Source organism: Falco cherrug, chromosome Z (assembly GCF_023634085.1).
Source record: "Falco cherrug isolate bFalChe1 chromosome Z, bFalChe1.pri, whole genome shotgun sequence".
NCBI classification, from domain to species: Eukaryota; Metazoa; Chordata; class Aves; order Falconiformes; family Falconidae; genus Falco; species Falco cherrug.
Window position 1 is genome coordinate 78,708,036 of NC_073720.1, and position 20,852 is coordinate 78,728,887.

At 43.1% G+C, this 20,852-nt stretch overlaps 1 protein-coding gene across 1 annotated transcript in view; it reads left to right on the forward strand.

Annotated features, from left to right (window-relative positions):
- Window positions 1-1,283: 1,283 nt before the first annotated feature.
- FAM172A (family with sequence similarity 172 member A) overlaps window positions 1,284-20,852 on the forward strand; it is a 270,181-nt gene continuing 250,612 nt past the window's right edge. The window contains exon 1 of the mRNA XM_055698497.1: window positions 1,284-1,429. The gene's annotated coding sequence lies outside the window, so the exon portion shown is untranslated. The remainder of the gene's footprint in view (window positions 1,430-20,852) is intronic.

Genomic DNA, 20,852 nt, shown 5'->3' on the forward strand with positions numbered 1-20,852 from the left:
GGCATCAACAGGCAGACATCCAAGCACCACTTTTTCCTAACACAGAAAATACAGGGAAAATACTGTCTCAATATGAGAAGCTCAAAATACCAAACATAATTTGTAAAATGTAAACAGAAATGTTGTTCAAGGTGTTACAATATCTTCTGCATTGGAGAAGGAAAAACTTCACTCATTCCTTCCTTGGGTGTTGCTGAAAGCTCTTGAGATCAAAACACACAAGTTTGCTGCTTTCGGTCATAACAGAGAGAGCAGCTGGGAGTAACCTGGATGAGAAGCATTTTCTCTTCTCCCACAGAGAGCCAGAGCCATCCATGGCTCTCATTCACTCGATTTGGCCATCAGGCATGACCGAGAGCTAAGGGACGGTGGAACACTTCAGTCGCATGCATGGTATACAGCCAATCTCGCTTGTCCTTGGGACAGACACAGCTCGCAACTGTCCCGTGCAGACAGAGCTACGAGAGGTGGACACCTCCACTGAGCATCTGTGTGATGCACGTTATCAGCAGTCAAATCTGGAAAGCTTTTCAGGGGAGCAAGACAACACACCCCTGAAATGAAACTCAATGCACTTCCTCTTGCTATGTCAAGAGTGAGGGTGCTGTGAAGGCTCATGGCAGTCGGTGTTCTAATATAGGCCAACACAACAGTCAGTCCTCACGAATTCCTGAAGACACCCACAACACCTGCTGTGGAAACTTTTATCCCAAATCTTTTCACTTTACAAATTCCTAAGCTATGAAAATGGAAACCTGGAGTGGAAACACGACCTTCCCAGGGGGATCTGCCAGACCAAGGCGCACCCCAAGCGTCAGCCCCAGCTCTCGATGCCTGCCTGCTCGGTGCCCCTCCTCTGTCGCCGCCTGCCCCGAGGGGACAGCGCGACCCTGGCTTCATTCCCACCGCCCTCCCCCAAGCCCCCCTCCCGGGAGCAGCCGCGGCCTCGGGGCAGTGCCGCGGTGGCCGTTGCCTCCCCGTGAGGCTGCGGCCTGCCGCCTCGCCGGGCAGCGCCGGCACCGAACGCGTCTTTCAGCCCCGCTGCCCCTCGCCCGCCACCGGGGCCCAGGCTGGAGGCGGCTGAGGGGACTGCGGGACAGGGCGCCGGGGGCGATGGTGGCACGGGGATGCGGGGCGTGGGGGTGAGGGGATACAGGGATGAGAGGGCGGGGGGACGCGAGAATAAGGGGATGGGGGACGAGGGGGTGAGGGGACGAGGGGGTGAGGCGCCTCCGCCGCCCTTCCCGCTCCACTTCCGGGTTCCCCGCCGCGCCCCCGGGCGCTGACGTCACCGCGCGCGGACCCCGGAAGTGGAGCCGGAGGGGGGCGGGCGGCGCCGCGCGCGGCGCCAGGACCCCAAGACGGCGGCGCGTTCCCCGGTAACGGCGCCGCGCCCGCCCCGCCCCGCCCCGTCGGCGACGGGCGCCAGGTACGTGCTGCGGCCCGGCCCCGGGCCCGGCCCGCCACCTCCCGCCGGGACCAAGGGGCGCGGCGGGGCCGGGGCGGGAGGGGGGCGGCCGGCCTTCGCCCTGCCGGTGGTGCCGCGGCGAGCGGGTGGGGGCGGCGGCGCCCAGCCTTCCCTCGCAGCCCCTGCCCCGGCGGAAGACGCCGGGCTCGTGGGGCCTGGCCTCTTGGCGGCGGCAGGCCCGCAGCGGCGGCGGGGCTGGAGGGGGGCGGCGGCCGCCTGCGGTCGGGTCCCGGGCTGTCCGCGCCGGCCCCGTCCCGGCGCTGGCGGGCGGGTTTGGCGGCAGCGTGGTGCCCCGAGCCCCCCGCCACGACAGACCCCGTGCGAACGCCGGCGGGGGACCACCACCGTGTCACCTTCCCCGGGACCGGCCCGCGCTCTGTCCGCAGCAGCTCCACGTGTTTGCACCTTCTGCGCCGCGCTTCGGTACCAGAGGGGCAGACGAACCAGAAAGCAACTATAATTTCCAATTTTCCAAATAACTTGAAGCTTTTTTTTTTTTTTTCCCTCCCCAAAATGCTCACTCGCAGTCATTGCTGCAGCTCTTTGGTGCTGTCAGCTGCTTCCACAAAACAGGACTTGTCAGTTTTCCCTGTTACCTAACACAAGCTTTCCGTACGGTCATAAATGACAAAAAGTTATTGTGTGAGCATAATTCTCCTGACTTGGTAATATACAGGTGGGCATGAGTGGTAATTTTTCATTCCTGCTTTTGCTTTCCTGGATATACGTGACTGAAAACTTCTTTCTGGAGTGGAGTTTCTCCTAGTTGGTCTGGCAGCTTAGAAGCCTCCATGAAACGTTTGTAATTTGAGTTATCCAGGTGTAAATGTAGGGAGATAATTTTTCAGTTTAAACTGTTGCTGTTACTTGGTTTTGGCTTGGCAATAACTCAAAATTTGTTACTCTAAACCATCGGATGTTACACATCTCTAGTACCTTTTAAAAAAACAAGTGCTTTGCTTTTTAAAGAAGTTTTGGCTTCTTTTTTTTCTTTTAAAGCTTAATTACTGACACTTTTGATGGAGAATGTACCGCTTTCCTTCCAGATAGTTAACTTCTGTGGCATTACCTGAGCCAAGCTGCTAGGTCTCCTGCAAGCCAGTTTAATGAGTCTTCACAAAATGTAGCATCTGGTTTGCACTATTTCTATGTGAAGTTTTTGGCTAAGGTATTAAGTTTGAATAAGCAGGTAACAGACCTTGGTGAGGACACACCATCATTGGCCAAAGAGGTGTTACAACATGAATAGTAATTACAGGGCTAACTGGATGTATTTGGGTTTAACTGCGTGGTGATTTGGTGATGCCTTGAAGAGTAGGGTGGTGGCAATATTTGCCTTTGAAGAAGCATAAGCACCACTTGTACAGCAAAAAAGATGGGGTCCTTTTAGTAACTGCTAATATTTTCTTGGAATTGTTAATGAGGCTGTGAGTGAAGGAGGGTGGCAGCCTGTTGTGCTGCCCATGGTAAAGCTGCCTGATGATAGCTTGTGGTTAGAGAATGCCTGTAGGATGTTAACATTAGATTATTTGTAATTATGTAGGAAAAAGTAAAAATGCTCTCTTGTAGGGAAGGCTAAAGTATTAGCAACTGAAGGTACTGAACACTGTAAAGGGTATCACAGAGTGATAGCAATGTAAAATACAGAAAGCGTGTCTTTATATGCTCCTCTGCATTTAGAAGTGAACAGTTCTGGTATTCTGAGTGTTTCAGATCTTCAGTGTCTTTCCAAAAAAGTAATAATCATTATTTGCTCACGAGAGTACTGGTCTTCACAGGATAGCTGTAGACAGAAGCCCCAGGTGATGGCTGAAGTTACTGCATGCCTGTCTGCTGGAGGTCTGGTGTGCCACCCTTGGTGTTGGGCTGGGCACTCCCCTGCCCACCTCAATCAAAACACGGTGGGTTAAAACAGGTGTAATATTTATAGTGTTAAGTTGACCTGACTCTTTTTGTCTGAAATAGGTTAGCAGATGCTGGTAGGTGTAGGAATGAAATGAAAACTTCCAGCAGGCCAGCAGTACTGAGCAGCTGGAGGCGGACAAGGGCATCATCATTTCAGCACTCCGAGTGTGCACGATGCTTCTGTCTGCTTTACTGAAATACCTTTAATTATTTGAGTTTTCTCACCGCTGCCTGGATTTTGTCTGTTTTCTTCGGATTGCTTTTTCAGTGATGGTAGCCAATTATGACTATATGTTAATCTGCTAGTTGACTTGACCATGTTTTTTACTGAATTGCCTTTTATGTACTAGTTAGCTGATGTTTGGAAGAGCTTCTCCTTATAATTACTCAGTGGGGATTTATCTGTTGGTCTCTGTTCTTTTAAGTTCACAACTTTTTCTTTCCTTCTCCCTCCAACCCCCCCCACCCCCCCCCCCCGAAGACTCAATGCTGACTTTAGAGGTTTTGTCATTCCAAGCTCTATAGAAAAGGTTCTGAATGCAACTCTGTTGCTGGTACTTTGAATTTGACCCACTGTTCCTTTGGGGAACAATGTGCTGTGGTGACTGAGGAGTTTTTTAGATTTACAATAGATTCCTGGAATTCTTTGAAGTAAAGCATACATACAAAGAATGAATTGATATCTCTTTTTATTTTTTTCCACTCGCTTACTGAAACAGATTGGTTAACAGTGGGCATGAAAACATGTGCTTATGGAATGTAATGCTGCCCTATGAGGGTGGTTTTTTGTGCTTTGGAAGGCACTTTTTTTTTTTTCCTCTTTCTAAGTGTGATCATACATATATCTACTTAGCCTGTAGATCAGTTTCATAGGTTTGCACTGGGTGGAATTCCTGAACTATAATTTAATGGGTTTAAAATGTGGGTTTTTTTCATGGATGTTGTGTTTTAAGTGCTGTGGGTATGGTATGTGTTATATGTGTATACATGCACACACCTTTTCATTTTTTGAGAGGAAGGCTCTGGAGTGATGACTCTGTGAACTTACTGTTTAACTACTCACAGTGTTTCTTACGCTGTTCTCATAATGTGACTGAGTCTTACTGGAAGGTGAAAAGGTAGAGTGTTCAATTTTGTATAATCTTTGCCTTTCTGCTCGGCTCGCCATCAGGTACTTAGTAATGCTAGTTTTGGAGTGATTTTTACAGCTGCTTCTAGGAATTAGACTGGGATCCACAAGTTGTTTCCCTCCTGCTCAGGACCTGCTCTGTTAACAGAGTGCCCATGGTGCAGTTTCACAGCCCGTTTACATTACATCTCCACTGCTAGAAGGGGCAGCATGCCTCTCTTCTTCCTGCCCCATCCCTCCTGGATGTAGATCAGCTGGCTGCATAGTGAGCTGGGTAGGGAAGCTGATCCAGCTGATACAAAACTAGAGATATATGAAAAGCTCCTTTCTCATTGCAGCAGCTTGCTCACTAGTACAAGTGCCATCATAAGAAACAATGTGAGACTGTTAGTTGGGAGTGGAGAGGCTGGAAGAAGGGCTGAAAGTGTTGTATTGTAGGGACGTGGATCGTGAATCTACAGCCTGTGTTGCCTTGCACTTGAACTTACCGTGCGGAAAGCCCCTCTACCAGTTTCCTGAGCAGCCTGCTCCTATTAATTAATTATTAATGATACTGCTGCTGAGGATGGTACCCCGCTCTGTGGCGTAGTGCAGTCTTCATGCAACCACTTGTATTCTGGTTACATTCTCCTGGATAGTCTCTGCTTCCAGCTTGATGGAGCCTCTCTGGTACTGCAGTTTGTATTCTGTTGAGTGGGTATCCAAGGAGGAAAGACGAACTGTGTAGAGCTTATCAGGTTAATTTTAGGTGTTTCTGCTTTACAGTTATTGTAGTTTCTGTATTCTGACTTCCTGTTGCCCAGCAGAAGTTGAAGGGGACCAGCCTGTGCTAAGCCTGCTAATACAGACGTTTGAGGCTTGGAAGTAGTCATTTTTAATACTTATCTGAAATAAGTGTTGTCTTAGCAACTGCAGTATTAGCTGAATCAATATATTTAGTATGGTGGTAAATTTAGGATACTCATCTGTGAGCAAATAGGGTTTTTTCCTCAGGTAAACGAAAGAAAATTTTTATCATCTTTATCATCTCTCTGGAAGCAGAGATGATGGTTAAAATAAGAACTAGTGGTACACATCATCAGTTGGACTGCAGATTAACCAGTTCCACTGTTGACTGGCAATAGGTCCATGCCTGAAGCAGCAGTGATACTGAATGTTAGTGTTTGTGTTTCTTGATGCTTATGCATTTAAAGTCAGGCCCATCAGGTTACATCGCTCAAGTTTCTACTTTTGGTGGTGGCGGGTGTAGTTTTTTCATTATCAGTTGTTTATAAGGAAGATTTTCTGTCTACTGCCAATTTCAAGTAAAAGTTTAAGCTAAGTATTTGGGTTTTTTGAGAGGGACATACTGAAAAATGCTTTCAACTGTATGAAAATATTCTTGATTACTCTTAAGTACCCCTAGGCATCTCCAAGATATAGATAAGAAATATGAAATTTAATAGGAAGATAGCTTTGGAAATTGCAAACTATTTCCCAAGACAGCTAGTCTGGATTTGTCTGAATTATAAGCTTCATAAAGTTGCCATTTTCCATTTGCAATTAAATCTTTTAAAATATTTGTTTTGAATTCTCTGGACATTTCAGCTGCAAGGTACATACTCTGCTGGCCTACTGAGCTTTCTTCACTGTGTCAGCTTTATGTGGTGTGCATGACAAAAGCCCCTGGTGGGTCACAGGAAAAATGGGTTCTTCTGTTTCTCATCATCCCTTAACTGAGGTATATTTTGGCTTAGGAACAGGCATAATGGACCACATTCTTGTTTTATTTCTGCTGCATGCTGGGAGCTAGCAGGTCTGTTGCATTTTGCAGCCATTGTATACCTCTGTGCTTGAAGGAAAACTATCATGGTTTTTAGAGTAATAACTGCTTGTCTGAGAAGATGGACAAGGCGATTCTGATTGATCTTGTTAATCTGCCAAGTAGTACTCTCCAGGTTGTCTTGAACATTCCATTGAACACCAAACCCAACACATACGGTAGTGGTTATAGTTTGTTTTGAAGTTCTGCAAACCAGGCTTTACAAAGCCTTGAAATGCACGTTTAAGTGAATGTCATATTTGTGCGTAGCACCTTTAGCGTATAACAATGCAAATCTGAGTCTTCTTGTTTAACTGAAGACTGTGCTAAACCATATTCTTGCTTTGCTTTATTCCTTCATATCCAAAGCACTAGAGTATAGCCAAGCAACACTGAAACCACCTAGCTTTTTTTTTAAACAAATGAGCATGTAATTCCTCTTGCAGAACATGTGTGCTATAAACCCATCTCAAGAAATAAGATGTTGAGTAAGTGCACTAGATTTAAGTAAAAACAGGCACCACAGTAAAAATGCAACCAAAAGTATTTTCAGAGGAAAAATATGTTAACAGAAGACTTGGTAGTGAGAGAGCCATTATATAAAGGCATTATGGAAAGATGGTGAAATGAGGGATAAATAGGTGTGCTCATGCACACAATCTGTATCTCTCTTGAAGAATAATAATCCCTGTACTGAAAGAGTAGCTCCCCACTGAAGCATATGATTAAATTCTGTGAATAAAATCTGAATCTGTATATTGATAACTCTCGAGATGCAAGACTGTGTTAACATAGCTGCCCACCACCCAAGCCAAGGGGAAAGATTTCAGGGCAGGCACAGCCATCAAAATCAGTAAAGCAATTATAAATTTAAGCTCGTATTTGATACATGGTAGTCAATAAGTCAAAAATTAGTGGAGGTTTCTTGATACTTTATTTTAAATGTTTGTGTTTTGGAACAGCAGAGTGTGAAATTTGGAAGAGTAAACTGTTGCCTATCAGAATAATCGTTTATTGAGTCCTTCTTTTGCTTTGTCTGTTATCTTTCTTGCCCATGTTGGCAAATCAGGCTAAGAGTTTTCAGGTGGCAGCTGTATGTTCCAGCTTTGTTCTGTCACCTTGGTTGCACCAGGTAATGAACAAAATCTGAGAACTGATAAGTTAAAAATATACTGTTAAAAAAAAAAAAAAAGAGGGAAAGAAAGGAAGATAGTTTTAACTCAGATCAGGTCCCTGTTCTGGTGTAACTCAGATCTGATTCTCTGTACCGGTTCACTATGCATTGCTACATACAGTTCTGTCAGTGCAGCTGAGGGGGTAGCGTGGGTAGGGGGTGGGACCGCTTAAGTCATTTTGCAAAGATGTGTTTGGGAATATGTCCTTTGATTCTAAGACCTGGGGGCAGGAACGGTCTTTGTTCTGTATTTGTTCTCTAAGACACAGTGGGGTACTTGTTATCTGTCCGGATGAAGTTGAACACAGCTTTCCCTTGGGTTGGATTTAACATTTCTCAGCATAAGAAATTGTCTTCAATTTTTAGAAATTTCAAGCTTGTTCTGATAATGGCAGCATGAAAGCTCCAGGTTATCTCACTCAGTGTTATGTCCACTGTGATAATGGAACTTTTATTTCCAACAAGTTGCAATAGATGCTTAACCACCATGCTATGGGAGATTTCATATCTGTAGCAAACCCCAGCTAGTATCCTGACTAGTACTTTATTTCTTAAGACATGGTTTTCTGTTGTCAGTGACTCAGAAATGTACAACGACATTTTTGGCACACAGTGCCATTTGTTCTCCATTGTTGCCCTTCCTAAATAGGTTTTATCTCTTGATTCTAGCATTACATTCTTGTGAATCATCCCACCAACTTCACTAATATCAGATAAGTTGAATGTATGTTCCTGCAGGAATGCTCTAAGTTTTTGTTAATATCTTCCCAACGTCATTCTGTGGGTAATTAAAAGATTTTTTTAAAAAATTGCCTTTTAATTCTTTATTTTGCTAGTTCTATTCTCCTTGTCTTTCTTTCTGGTGAATATTTAAGTTGTCATAAAAATTAGGGTAACTCCCTAAGGAGTAAATGTGAAAGGACCACACCAAAATAACCAGCAGTTTGAATTCTTGCATGTGTGAGGTAGTAGGTTGAGGCATAAGGCAAGAAATAGAAATACACTGAGATGGAATGTCCAGTTCCTTATTGATACCAACCCATACCTGCATTTTCTTCAGATGAGGGAGAAAGCTGTTACTTCATTTGTATCAGATAGAAATTGAATTTTTCAAAGCTAGTAGCACATTCCTTTGAGAAGCTCAGATTTTGCCTACCCAGAGATATCCAGAGGAAACATTTAAAAGAACATTATTTAGAAAATTCCTGAGAACGACAATCTTTGGAGAGTACTGCCAGCAGGAATATAAGGAAACTTTACACATGTGGTAGTAAACTCTAGCTTTCCAGAAAAGGAGCATTATGTAGATAATCTAGCATTTTTTCTTTGTTTTGCTAGTACTAAATTGCATTTACCTTCTGTTCTCTGTAGCAGCATAGGATAGTAGATAAATAAAATCTAATGTTTTATATTATGGGAAATGCTGGTAGATACACCCCTCAAAAAAATTTACCGTGGGGGTGGTCAAGCAAGGGAATGAGGCTCAGAAATAGTGGAATCACTGTAGTTGCACATGTTTGGAACTTGACTGGGCAAGTGCCCGAGTGGCCTGTTCTGGTAAGACTAGCTTTTTCAGGGAGGTTAGGCAAGTTGGCCACCGAAGGTCCATTCCAGTGTGCGTGATGCTGTGGTGCAGTACCCTTGTGTCTTTTGTTTCTTTTGGGTAAGAAACGTAATAATTGGTGTCCTGGTTTCAGCTGGAATGGAGTTAATTATCTTCTCAGGAGCTCATGCGGTGCTGTGTTTTGGCTTTGGTGTGAGACTGTTCAGTTCCTCAGGCCTTGCTAGCAAGGAGGCTGGAGGGGCACAAGGGGTTGGGAGGGGACACAGCCAGGACAGCTGACCCCAACTAGCCAGAGAGGGATTCCATACCATGGGACATCGTGCCTGGTGTATGTACCCGGGGGGCTGGCCGGGGCAGGCAGGGCATTCTCGGGCACTGGCTGGGCATCGGTCAGCAGGCGGTGAGCAGTTGTGCTGTGCACCACGTGTTCCTTTCCGCCTTTCCCTCCGGATGTTATTCTTTCCCTCCCCCTTTTCATTATAACTGTTATTGTCATCGTTGTTATTGTTCTTACATTTTTATTCTATTTCAACTATTAAATTGTTCTTATCTCAACCCCTGAGTTTTACATTCCTTTCCAAGTCTCCTCCCCATCCTTCTGGGTGAGAGGGGAGTGAGCGGAGTGGCTGTGTGGTGCTTTATTACCAGCTGGGGTTAAACCATGGCACTTGGCAAGGTCTACGTTTGTGTCTGGTATCAACTTCAGGTTTAGTATGTAAAAATCTCCAGTGGTTCTACCTGTACAAGACATGCTGTGCCCTTTTGGTTGGTTGGACATATCTACCAGTGCCATAGAACAACCGAGTGTGCTTGTTCTGCTACTGGGCTGTGGTGAGGGTGACAGTTGGAAGTGGACAGCAGGGAATTTGGTCTGAGGAGAATGCTCAGTGGCTTTGTTATTGCCATGCTTGTTCTGTAATGACCAGATGAATGAAACCTGGGTACTGAAGCGGAGTAGACTAGGGGAAGTTTGGAATGAGGAGTTGAGCTGGCAGTGTCTTTGTGGAAGCACTTGAAAGTACGAGTGAAGACAGCTTGGGGAGAGGGTTGGAGTGGCACTAGGAGCTCTCGGAGTGGAATGAGGCCAAGTGGGACTGGGAGCTTGTGAGAGAGGTCATAGAAGATGATTGAGAAGCACTTAAATACAGGGGATGAGGAACTGAGGATGGGAGAAACTGTAGGGTCATACTGAAGGCTCAAGAGAGGAAGGTCAGACAAAAAATTGAATAGTTCCTTATCAAGTGAGTGCCTGTATTCTACGCATTGACAGATGCAGAAGTGCAGCGAAAAAAATTAAATGTGATTATGCCATCTGTACAGGGTTTGTACAAAACACTGGCAAGGTTTTGGCAGTGAGGGGCTGCAGGGGTGGCTTCTGTGAGGAGCTGCCAGAAGCTTCCCCCATGGCCGATGGAGGCGACACCAGCCGGCTCCAGGATGGCCCTGCCGCTGCCCCAGGCCGGGCCCATCGGTGGCGGTGGCAGCGCCTCCGGGATAACGGCTTTAAGACGGGGGAAAACCCGCCCCGTGCAGCCGGGGCTGGAAGGGCGGCACCGTGTGAGAGCCGCGGCCCTGCGGCCCCCAGGGACCGCGCTGGGCCCGGCCGGGCCTGGGGGGCTGCGCCACGCGGGGGCCTCGGGCTGGGGCGGCGGTGAGGAGCTGCGGCCCCCGGGAAGGGCTGGCGCTGGAGAAGCTCCTGGAGAAACGTGTCCCGCGGGGGGACCCCGGGCTGGGGCTGGGCAGGGTGTGAGGAGGACGGAGCGGCAGGGACAGCTGAGGGACTGACCCCAGCCCCATTCCCTGTCCCCTGCGCCGCCGGCGGGGAGCGGGGAGAGAAACTGGGGGTGAAGCTGTGCCCAGGCGGAAGGGAGCGGTGGGGGGAAGGTGCCTTTAAGGTTTGACTTTATTTCTTATTTTCTACTCCGATTTGATTGGTGGTAAATTCAGCTAATTTTCCCAAGTCGAGTCTGTCTTCCGGATGACAGGAATTGGTGGGTGATCTCCCTGTCGTTACCTCAACCCTCCAGCCGTTTTGTTAGACTTTCTCTCTTCTGCCCAGCTGAGGAGGGGAGTGATGGAGTGGATTTGGGGGGCACCTGGCCTCCAGCCAGGATCAACCCCACACGCTTTCATTTTGTAAATGACGTAGAGAGTACATTTATTGATTTTACAGAGAATACCAGGCTGGGAGGGGATTCAAGTTCTCTGAAGAATAAATTTAGAATTTTAAATGGCTTAGAAAAATTAGAGAAACAATGGAAAAGAAATAATGCCTTTTAACAGGGCAAATGCTAAGTGCTGTGCTTATATTAGTTTCCTACATAAATACAAAATAGCAGTTATTCTACAAAAAAGAATCCCAGATTTTTAGGTGAATCATAGTCTGAACATGCGTCAGTAGCACGCTGCTGTTGCAATAAGGGTAATCATTCTTCTCGGATGTATAGTTAGAAGGGACATATTTAAACATGTCACATGGTGATTTCATTCTACTCCACATTGCTTGGGCTTCATCAGTTTTGGGTATCACATTTAAGAAATGGTTTGAGCTGATTTCTGCTAGGGGAAAGCTACAAGAATCTTCAGAAGTCTAGGGAAAAAAAAGTGCAATGTGGAAAGGCAGAAAGAGTAGTTTGCTCAGACTAGAGGAGACTGAGGGAGATACGAAAACAGTTTGCAGGTACAGGAAGGGATGCTACGAAGAGAAAGGGTATAAACTTTCTAAGTGTCAGGAAGTAAAATGCTGTGGCAAAAGTTAGGAAAAATATTCTCCTGAAAAGAGTAGTTTAATGTTGGAATAGATTTCTGTTTACAGCCAAAATACTCATACTGAGTCAGATGTTTAGTTTAGTTGTCACTAATGCTGGGGGATGTGGTTTCCCTGTAGCTGCTGGAGCCTCTGCACAACCACCCACCTTGCATGGAGAGGAGAACTTCAGCTTTGGTGTCAGAGGTTTCCCCTTGTCTTCCCTTCCTCAGGGCTGTCAACCATGGCTGGGGCAAGCAGAGCAAAAGGCAGGAGGTCTGGCGGTTTGGATGCCCATTGGGGTGGGCACAAGATGAGGTTCAAGCATGAACTTAGCCTAACAACATGAGGAGGTTGGGGAGTGTTCATCGTGAATATTTAAAAGAAGTTAGGCAAGACCACACTGGACAGAAACTGATAGAGATGACGCTAAGTTAAGAGAAGTAGGAGAGAATGAGGTGACTTCCTCTTTGTTTTTATTTTCTCCACATTGTTCTTTTTGTGTAAGACTGCATGGGTGCTGAACTAAGTTTGTGCAGGCAACCTTAATTTTGGTATTTCCTGATACCTGTAGGCTTGACAGTCTTTTGGTAGTGTCTGTGGGTGATGAAGGCACACATATTAAGCGTATGCTATTATCTGTGGAAATAGGGTATGGACACTTTTTAAGGTTTTATTCATCTGCAGGGTGATTTTAACCAGCTTGAAGGTGTTTAATGCACTTAAAAGAATAGTTGCCAATGGAATGAGAAATATCCAGTGTTGTCAGCTTTCACAAATTTGTCATGACTGTGGCCCTGATGGTTTTGACAGTTTTATGATGATAAATTTTGGCTGTTTCACACAAATTGAAGAATCAGAATCAGAAAGAAATTCCTAACAACACAAAACAAACTGCTGAGACCATGAGCTCTTAATTCTTGCTCAACCACATGCTGCTCATGATGATTCTCACAGCCATTGTTAAAAGCTGTTTGTTGCTATTGTGGGAGGTGACCAACTTATGTATAAATACATACATGTACACACACGTATTTTTTGCATATCCATTTCTTTTAATAATTTTTGCTGTGCTGTAATTGGTTTTGGTAGTTGATGTGATACTTCTCTTTGCAAATTCACTTTGTCCTGTGTTTATACTGCTCATGTGACCTTCAAAGGCTCAGCACAGCTTTCATTTAATTACAAATATATTCTTGTTTACATAAGGATACTTTAAGGTGGTGCTATTTCAGTGCAGATTTCATTGAAAATTGACAGTTACAAAATAATGGAATATGTCAAGTTGGAAGGGACCCATAAGGATCATCGAGTCCAACTCCCTGCTCCTCAGAAAGTACTTAAAACTAAATTATGTGGCTAAGCATTGTCCAGATACTCCTTGAACTTTGCTAGACTTGGTGCCATGAGAAAATGTTTGTATCGCTTACAGTGTGCTTTTCACGAGTCTTGTCACACTTGGGAGGTTGATGCTTGTTCGTATTTTTTCCATGTGACACAACTGTATAATGTGTCTCTGCTTTGCTTGTGTTAATTTTTGTGTAGTATTGGGAAGCAATACAATCAACTGCTATACATGTTGACATGAAAATAAGAACTTTAACATGGTTAGACTTCAGTAGACGTGTTCTGTTTACATGACTTTTTAGGGTTAGACATTATTAACCTAATCACAAGGTGACATGAAGTTGAAATAACACAATAGGTTGTTTACCATTGTCCTGTAATTAGTGTTCTTTTATCAATAAACACTGTTGTAGCTGTTACATTTTTCCATTACCACACTATTCAAACCATTAAGTTGTGTTTAACAGCAGCATTCCTTCTAAAAAGGTACCTAATCGCAGTCTGAGTTATGAAGAGTCCAAAGAGTCCACTACTTCCCATAACTTAATGGTTAGTCGTTGTCTTTCCTGAGAGTGATTATTTATTAATGTTAACCCAAAGAACAATAAAAGAGGTGTTAAAGGAAGTCCTTTGTTGCTCATTTTAAATAATATTTTGAATGATAAAGGAAATCTTAGAGGATGAGAGAAGTGCTGATGGTGTCTGTACTTGGTAGAAGAGAGTGGTTCAATCCAGAAAATAATAGATTGTAAATATTTTTAAAGGGAGTACTTCAAGATAAATTTCATTCAAGCTTCAAGACTGTTTAGTATCGGTAAAATAGCCCTGTCATGAGGCACTAATGTGCTTCTAGAAAAGTTTTAAGTAGCACTTTTTAGGAGTGGTAGTCTCCTGTAAATACTGCTTAGGAGTGAACTTGAGAAACAATGTTAAATTGTTACTAGTGCCATTTTGTTTTATAACAGCAGTGCAGTCAAGGGGATGTCTGGCTGGGATTTAGCTTTGCTTAAAAGGAGCTGGAAGGAGATGCTGTTGGATGGCAATGCCAGCCCTGTGCCCTTGGGGCAATGAAGGCAAACGGGGTCCTCCATTGTATTGGGTGCTGTGTCTGGGTTTGTCCTCTGATTTCAAGAGAGACACTGAAATATTAGAGAAGGACCAGTAGGTGGCCACCAGGATGATTACTGTGTTAGAAGGATGATTAGCATGTTGGAGAACTCAAAATTTTGGGGAAGGTTCAAGGAAGTTTGTAGAGGAGAGAAGGTTTGGGAAGATTTTATCAGTTATATGATACCTAGAAGGTAGTTGTGAAGAAGTTGTTCTCTACTTACATGGATGAGAGGAGAAATTTAATCTGGGTATAAAAAAATCTTTTAGGAATGTTAATCATTGGTGTAAGCTCTTCAGAGGCATGATAGAATCTCCCTAACTGGAAATATTAAAGGCTTACCTTGGCAGATCCCCAGCTTACCTGATGTGAGGCCTAATGAAGTACTCTCCAGGAGAAGGCTGGTGACCAGAGCATTTCCAGAGGTCTTTTCCAACCTAGACTGCTCTGTGATGGTATGGGTTAGAGCTGTTTGGCAGTCTTGCCTCTGGGCAGAGATAGCAAGGTTGTAGATGAGGCAGTAGCAGAGCTGTCTAAAGAAGTCTGGTCACAGTTACTGACTTAGGCAATTAATGGAATATTTTTAATGTAAATTTTAGATTTTTCAATTTTTAAAGCTGAACCAGTAATGAAAATTAAATTTACTTGTCTTGCTTTTTAATCTTTGTTCTTTTTATTATTTTGTAATAGAAAGTAAAAGAAGTTCTACTGAAGTAAAAAAATTAAAAATACAAGTGTGATGCAGTCGGAATTTTAAGATTGAGTTCATATAATTATCAAGCTAAAAGGCTAATGTGTTTATATTATTCACATTGTTTATACATATATATATTGCAATATAGTGCTGCTTTATGACAATCCAGCAGAAGCAAATCTGTGGACTGCATGTGTTTCACAGGGCTATTTGCTTTGCCCTCCAGATAGTTGAAATGAAGCGATACTACTTGGTTCGGCTGGCCAAATAGCATGTGCTATCTCAGGTAGAGGGCAGAGCAAAGACATTTGAGATTCTATATTAGTAAGCTGGGAAAAATGATAAAATCGAAGAAACAGATGTCCTACAGCAGGAAAAGCTGTAGGCAGAGCTGTAAGGCAGATTTCTTGAGGCAGACGCTGCTGCAAAGAGGTGGTGTGTAGATTATGGGAATTTGGGGTATTTTAGTCTGATTCTGAAATAAGGTATCTTAATGGTGAAGTGATGTCTTCAGTAGCCCTGCATGCTCATTTGAGTTGTTCGTGATTTGATTCCACATAGCATCCATCCGTTTTGGGTATTTCTGTGTCATCAGCGTTATATACAGAGTAGTCAAGTGGGGTGGTGGTAATTATTCTTTGCATGTGTACATTCTGGAAGGTGTTGGAGGAAACGGGTATGTCACAGAAAGCTGGGTGCATGTGGAGTGGCTGGAAGACAACGGACATATTATGAGCAATCCAGACCAAGTAACTTTGTTGTAATAGCAGGCCGAGCAGGCCGAAGCTGTAAGAAGCTGCCGGTGTTGTGAAGGACATATGCAAGGCCAAGGGAGACAGAGAAACCGTGTATTCGCGGAGAGGTAAGAGAGGTGGACAGAAAGATGAGAAAAACCAGGATGCTTGCACAAGGAGGGAGCAGCATGTGGTCACCACACCGGGACCGATCATGGGGGAGGTGGAAGCGTGTGAACGAGTAGTTTTAACCTCTCACCTTTTACATAGCAAAGCCTGCATAGCGTGTGTATTTTTAGCTGGGGGTGTAAATTGGTGTGGGTCTATTAATAGCACCTGTAGAGTATAAATTGCTGTGTATCCCTTAATAAAGTGGCACTAACTTGATCACATTGATCGTATAAGTTGTGTCTGAGCCTTCTGCGTCAACAGGTGCACCTCTTACCTTTCCCTAGTCTCTCCTTGTGCACATCTTCAGCACGGAGTCTGGAGTGGAATTAGAAATACCTTGCTGTGTATGAGGATCCAGACAGTTTCTCACCTTCTCTCTTCTGCGGCTGTCCTGCAAATGATTTTGGTGTCTCTCCTAAGAGAAGGCTCTTTTGATAAGTCATTGAGTTTTTCTGTGTTCAGATCTTTTTCTTTCCCAGCAGACCCATGGGATTTCTTGAGAGAGGATGACATTAAAAAAAGACTAAAAATTCTGACTTTGTCCTGTAACTTAACTACATACAGAGATGAGGCTATTGAGATTCGGTCTACTCCACCCCATGTTTCAAGCCAGAATCCCATTAAAACAAACAGACTAGTACAATAATCTTAAAATCTCATCCAAGCAGGTTTTTTTATAAACTATCACAGGGCAATTTCAGGTATATTATGGAGTAATACTGTGCCAAGTCCTTGTGAATTATCCTTGCGATGTACACTGACAGGAAGATCTGATTCTGTAATTAAAGAGCATGTCACAGAACTGGTTTCCAAATAATTGTACAGCTTCAACATTTCTTTTTGTCCTCATCAGCTGAGATGTAGCCCCATGCACAAATGGAACAACACAATACAAATCTTGCACTGAATATAGCATTATTACATGTTACATGGGCTTTTTCTGAGGCTTCAATTGCAGGGTGTTAGTTCTTCATAAATTTTAATTCCTTGAATTTACCCTAGCAACTGCTGTTTGTGGAGGATACTTGCTGGCCTTCTAGAGGAAGGCGGTGATGAAGGGCATCTTGAAATTGATGTCCTACTTATCCATGTACATTCATCTTGGGTGCCGAGGTTGGGAAAGCTAGGGAAGGTTCTTCAAAGCTCTTAAAGCAGGAATCCTACAGTCCATAGTTCTGAGCATTGAAGCAAATAATTAAGGCTGAACGCCCAGGATATGGGAAATACACAAAAAGAGGTTATCTGAAAACATGTTGATTTTCAAGAGTTAAGCAATATTCCATAAGAACACCTGTGAATTCCTCCTGTGAACTCAGTTCTCCAGGTGGCGTTCTCCTGCTTTCACTGCAGGATCACTTTTTCTATACCCAGAGTTGCTTGCCTGATTCGTTAGATAGTTATCTGTCTGCCTTAATAGAGGTAGTGTTCTCCATGTGCTTTAATTATTGATATTCTGCATATTTAAGAGTGTTGCATTATGTGTTGTGGTTTTGCCCTTGTGAGCAGCCACGCTCCCCACAAGTTGCTCACGTGCTCTCCCTCGGGTGGGATGGGGAGAGAATTAGAAGAGTGAAAGTGAGAAAACTGGTAGGTTGGCATAAAGACAGTTTAATAGGGAAAGCAAAAGCCATGCATGCAAGCAAAGCAAAACCAAGGAGTTGCAGGTGTTTAGCCATCCCAAGGAAAGCAGGGCTCCATTGTGCCTAACAGTGACTTGGGAAGACAAACACCACAGCTCCAAACGTCCCTCCCAGCTTTCTTCTTGTTGCTGATCATTTTGAACCTCATGTTTGGGTGATAATACCATCATGTTATAAACCTCCCAGAGGCTGTGTTGAGGTTGTGTTGCCTCTTTTTGTATTATTCTGACATGTTTATTTGATCATGTTTACATGCATATTTTTATGAAGGTCATTTCCAGCATTTCAAGAAAGTTAAACTGAAATAATTACAATTTCAGTGTGTGGAATCATGTTGACTGTGCCTTGTGTAAACAACTGAGTTGCTGACATGGTTGGGATGCTAATGCATATAGCTCATAGTCCTCTGCTTTTTGAGCTTATGGGGTAAATAACTCTGGAAGGTAGCTGCTGTGCAAATAAATCAACCTTTAATGTCGGCTGCAGTCACATACTTTTATCAGCAAGTTCCACCACCATTTGCTAGAATGTGAAGATGTACTGAGATTCAGAGACTTTGGAATTCTTGCCAGTTTCTTTGTGTTGTAGTGGTTAAAGATCCTGCTCTTCTGGCATTTATTACTCCCCTTCTGTGCATGTTCTCTCTGGCTTTTAGCAGCTGTATGGAGCATGCTCTGGGCAAATACGTAAATTTTCTGGAAATCCTGATAAGTCTTAATAAGTCTATATTAAGTGTGTGCAAAAAGCAATTTTAACTTGAGCATATCTGGGCAAGCTTTAAGCGTAATGGCAAGAGGCACACACTGCTAAGCTGATCCTCTGGCTAAATTTCTGATCTCTGCAACATGGAGTTGCTGTAGCTGCTCATTAACAGCAGACCTAAGCAGAAGATACCGTCTCTGAACCTTCTTATACAAGAGGTAGACTTTTTAGTTGAACTTTTTCAAAACCATTTACTCTAAAGCAGACTGGAAATAATTGGCTTTCAGAGCTGAAGTTTGGCAAACCTATAAGCAGTTGAAAATAGGGTCTTATAAGTTAAAGTGAAGTACAACCTTAATTGACATATTTGTTACTGATGTCATCTGTAGCACCCTAAAAGCAGGAATAGATAAAAATCTAATTAGGCAGGAAATAGTACTCAGATTAAAGGTATGTATTTTTTTCTTTGGTGAGCCAGTACAGAGAAGGGACTAGAGCCAAACTGTCACAGCTGTCTCTTGAAAAACTGGGTCTTAGTCATCAGCCACATTGCACAAATCTAACCCATATTTGTCCCTAGCTTGCTTGGGGTGTTAGTTTATAAAGAACAAAACTCTTAGTTTACCTGTATTGTAATAAAGTGGTGCAATACAAACCAGTTTGGATTATGTCCAGATAAATTTGATGGATTTGTGCTGTTTGAAAATGCTTGTGTGTTTTCTTATGTTGCACTTGTGGTGGGTTAGCACTACAATTGTTTATAGTCTTTATTTGGAACATTTGTAGCAATGACAACTTCAGGTATTGCTAATTTAGAGCAAAATCATATACTGCATTTTTTGCCACATTTCTAGCTGCGTTTACACAAAGAAGAATAATTGAAGTCTGTAGAAATCTGTGTATGTGTGCACTTGTTTCAGAGTCAGAATACATGATACGTGTCTAGTCTGATCTGAAGACTAGCACTGTTGCACGATCACAAGCTTGGTGGTCCACACTTCTCATACCACTTCATAGACAAGACCATGGAATATGTATACCCTTAAGTGTGCAAAAGTTTGTTGGGTTTGGTCGTTTTTGGGGGGAGGGTGTTGTGGTTTGTTTGTTTGTTTGTTTTTAATTTAATGTTTGCAAATCCACCAGTTCTGTAGTTGCATTAATAGGGGTATGATAAAATGCAGCCTTGTTGTCTCAGGTGAAACCATGAAACCAGAATATTTCTGCTGTCAGATTATTTTATGTATTGCTGGGTATTGAGTTGAAGAGGCAAAGCGTATGCATAAGACATCTTGTGCTAGAATACTGAAGTTTGTTTGAGAAAGCATACATACAAAGAAATATACGTTCTCTTGGCAATAAACTTATTTCCTGTATTTCTTCAGGTGAAATAGTAACTTGGTTTTTTAGGAATTATGCTTGCTGTAGCTAATGTAAAAAACAATCACAGAAAAGATGTTTTCAAAAGAATAATCTAAGAAATTGTGCAGAATAACACATTGTAAATGATCTGTAATTATGATGAGAAAATGGTGGTATTTTGGAATTATGTGGACAGGTCAGTGTATGCAGTAGAAGATCACTGGGGCTTGAAACTGATGCCTAGAATAAACTGCAATTCCTGCATTTGCCTATAAGCAACCATTCAGAGAGAGCTTTATAATTTTCCCGCTATTCATTTCTGCATCATCAGGCTATAGTTGATTCGACATCTGTCTGTCAAGGAAAGGGATTCCAACCTTCTCATCTAATTTCTTCTATTTGTCATTTAAACAAATATCAGTGAGGGAGTCAACAAAATGCTGTGTTCACACAAACAATGTATAAAATACTCTGTGCTTTCATCCTCATTCTAATATCAAGTCCTCCCTCCAGTGGCTGCTGTAACAGTTTTTTACTTTGTCAAAAAGAACTGGAAATTCTCTCTCTCTCAAAGCTAAATTCAGATTTATTTATTTATTTATTTTGGTGCTTCTAGCTTGGCAAGTGATCCTGTTACCTGCTGTGTCCTCAGCGGCAGGGTCTTAGTCTGTTAAAGGAAGAAGCAGGGCAGCTGTTGTAGAGACAAGGATGCCAGCAGTTCTTGGTCTCAGCATTTATTTATCTGATTAGGGAATGGGGGTTAATTTAACAAGGTAAATCTGTTAAGGTAAATTTTATGTTTCTCCCCTTGGGTAATAACAAGTCTTTGAGCACCTGTATGTATTTTGTAACTGCATTAACTTACCTATACCCAATTATGAATTTTCAAATGTTGTGTAGGGAGGACTACTCAATTTGTATGACTACAATAATTTTCATCTGGGTTGTCACAGAACACTATCCTGTCGTTTTCTAGCACTGCTAATAATTTTAACTGGAATGGGTTAGTTTCTAAGTGATTTCCTAGAATGTACATGGTACAAACTGATGACAGATGAGTGTTGTGCTTAGTTACCTTCTATCAGTGGACTATTTGGAAGCATCTGATGAGGAAAATCTTTAATACCATCTAAAAGTGTGACAACATTTGAGTCGTAATATTTACATTGACTACGTTATATGCTAGAAAATGCAAAAGAAGTCTCTGTGGTTTTGCTGTTAATTTTGTTGATCGCTTGTGTTATTAGTGCTAATGTGATTGAAGTGTTAGCCAAAAGGTGCACATTTTAACTGAATCATGTCTTGTTGTG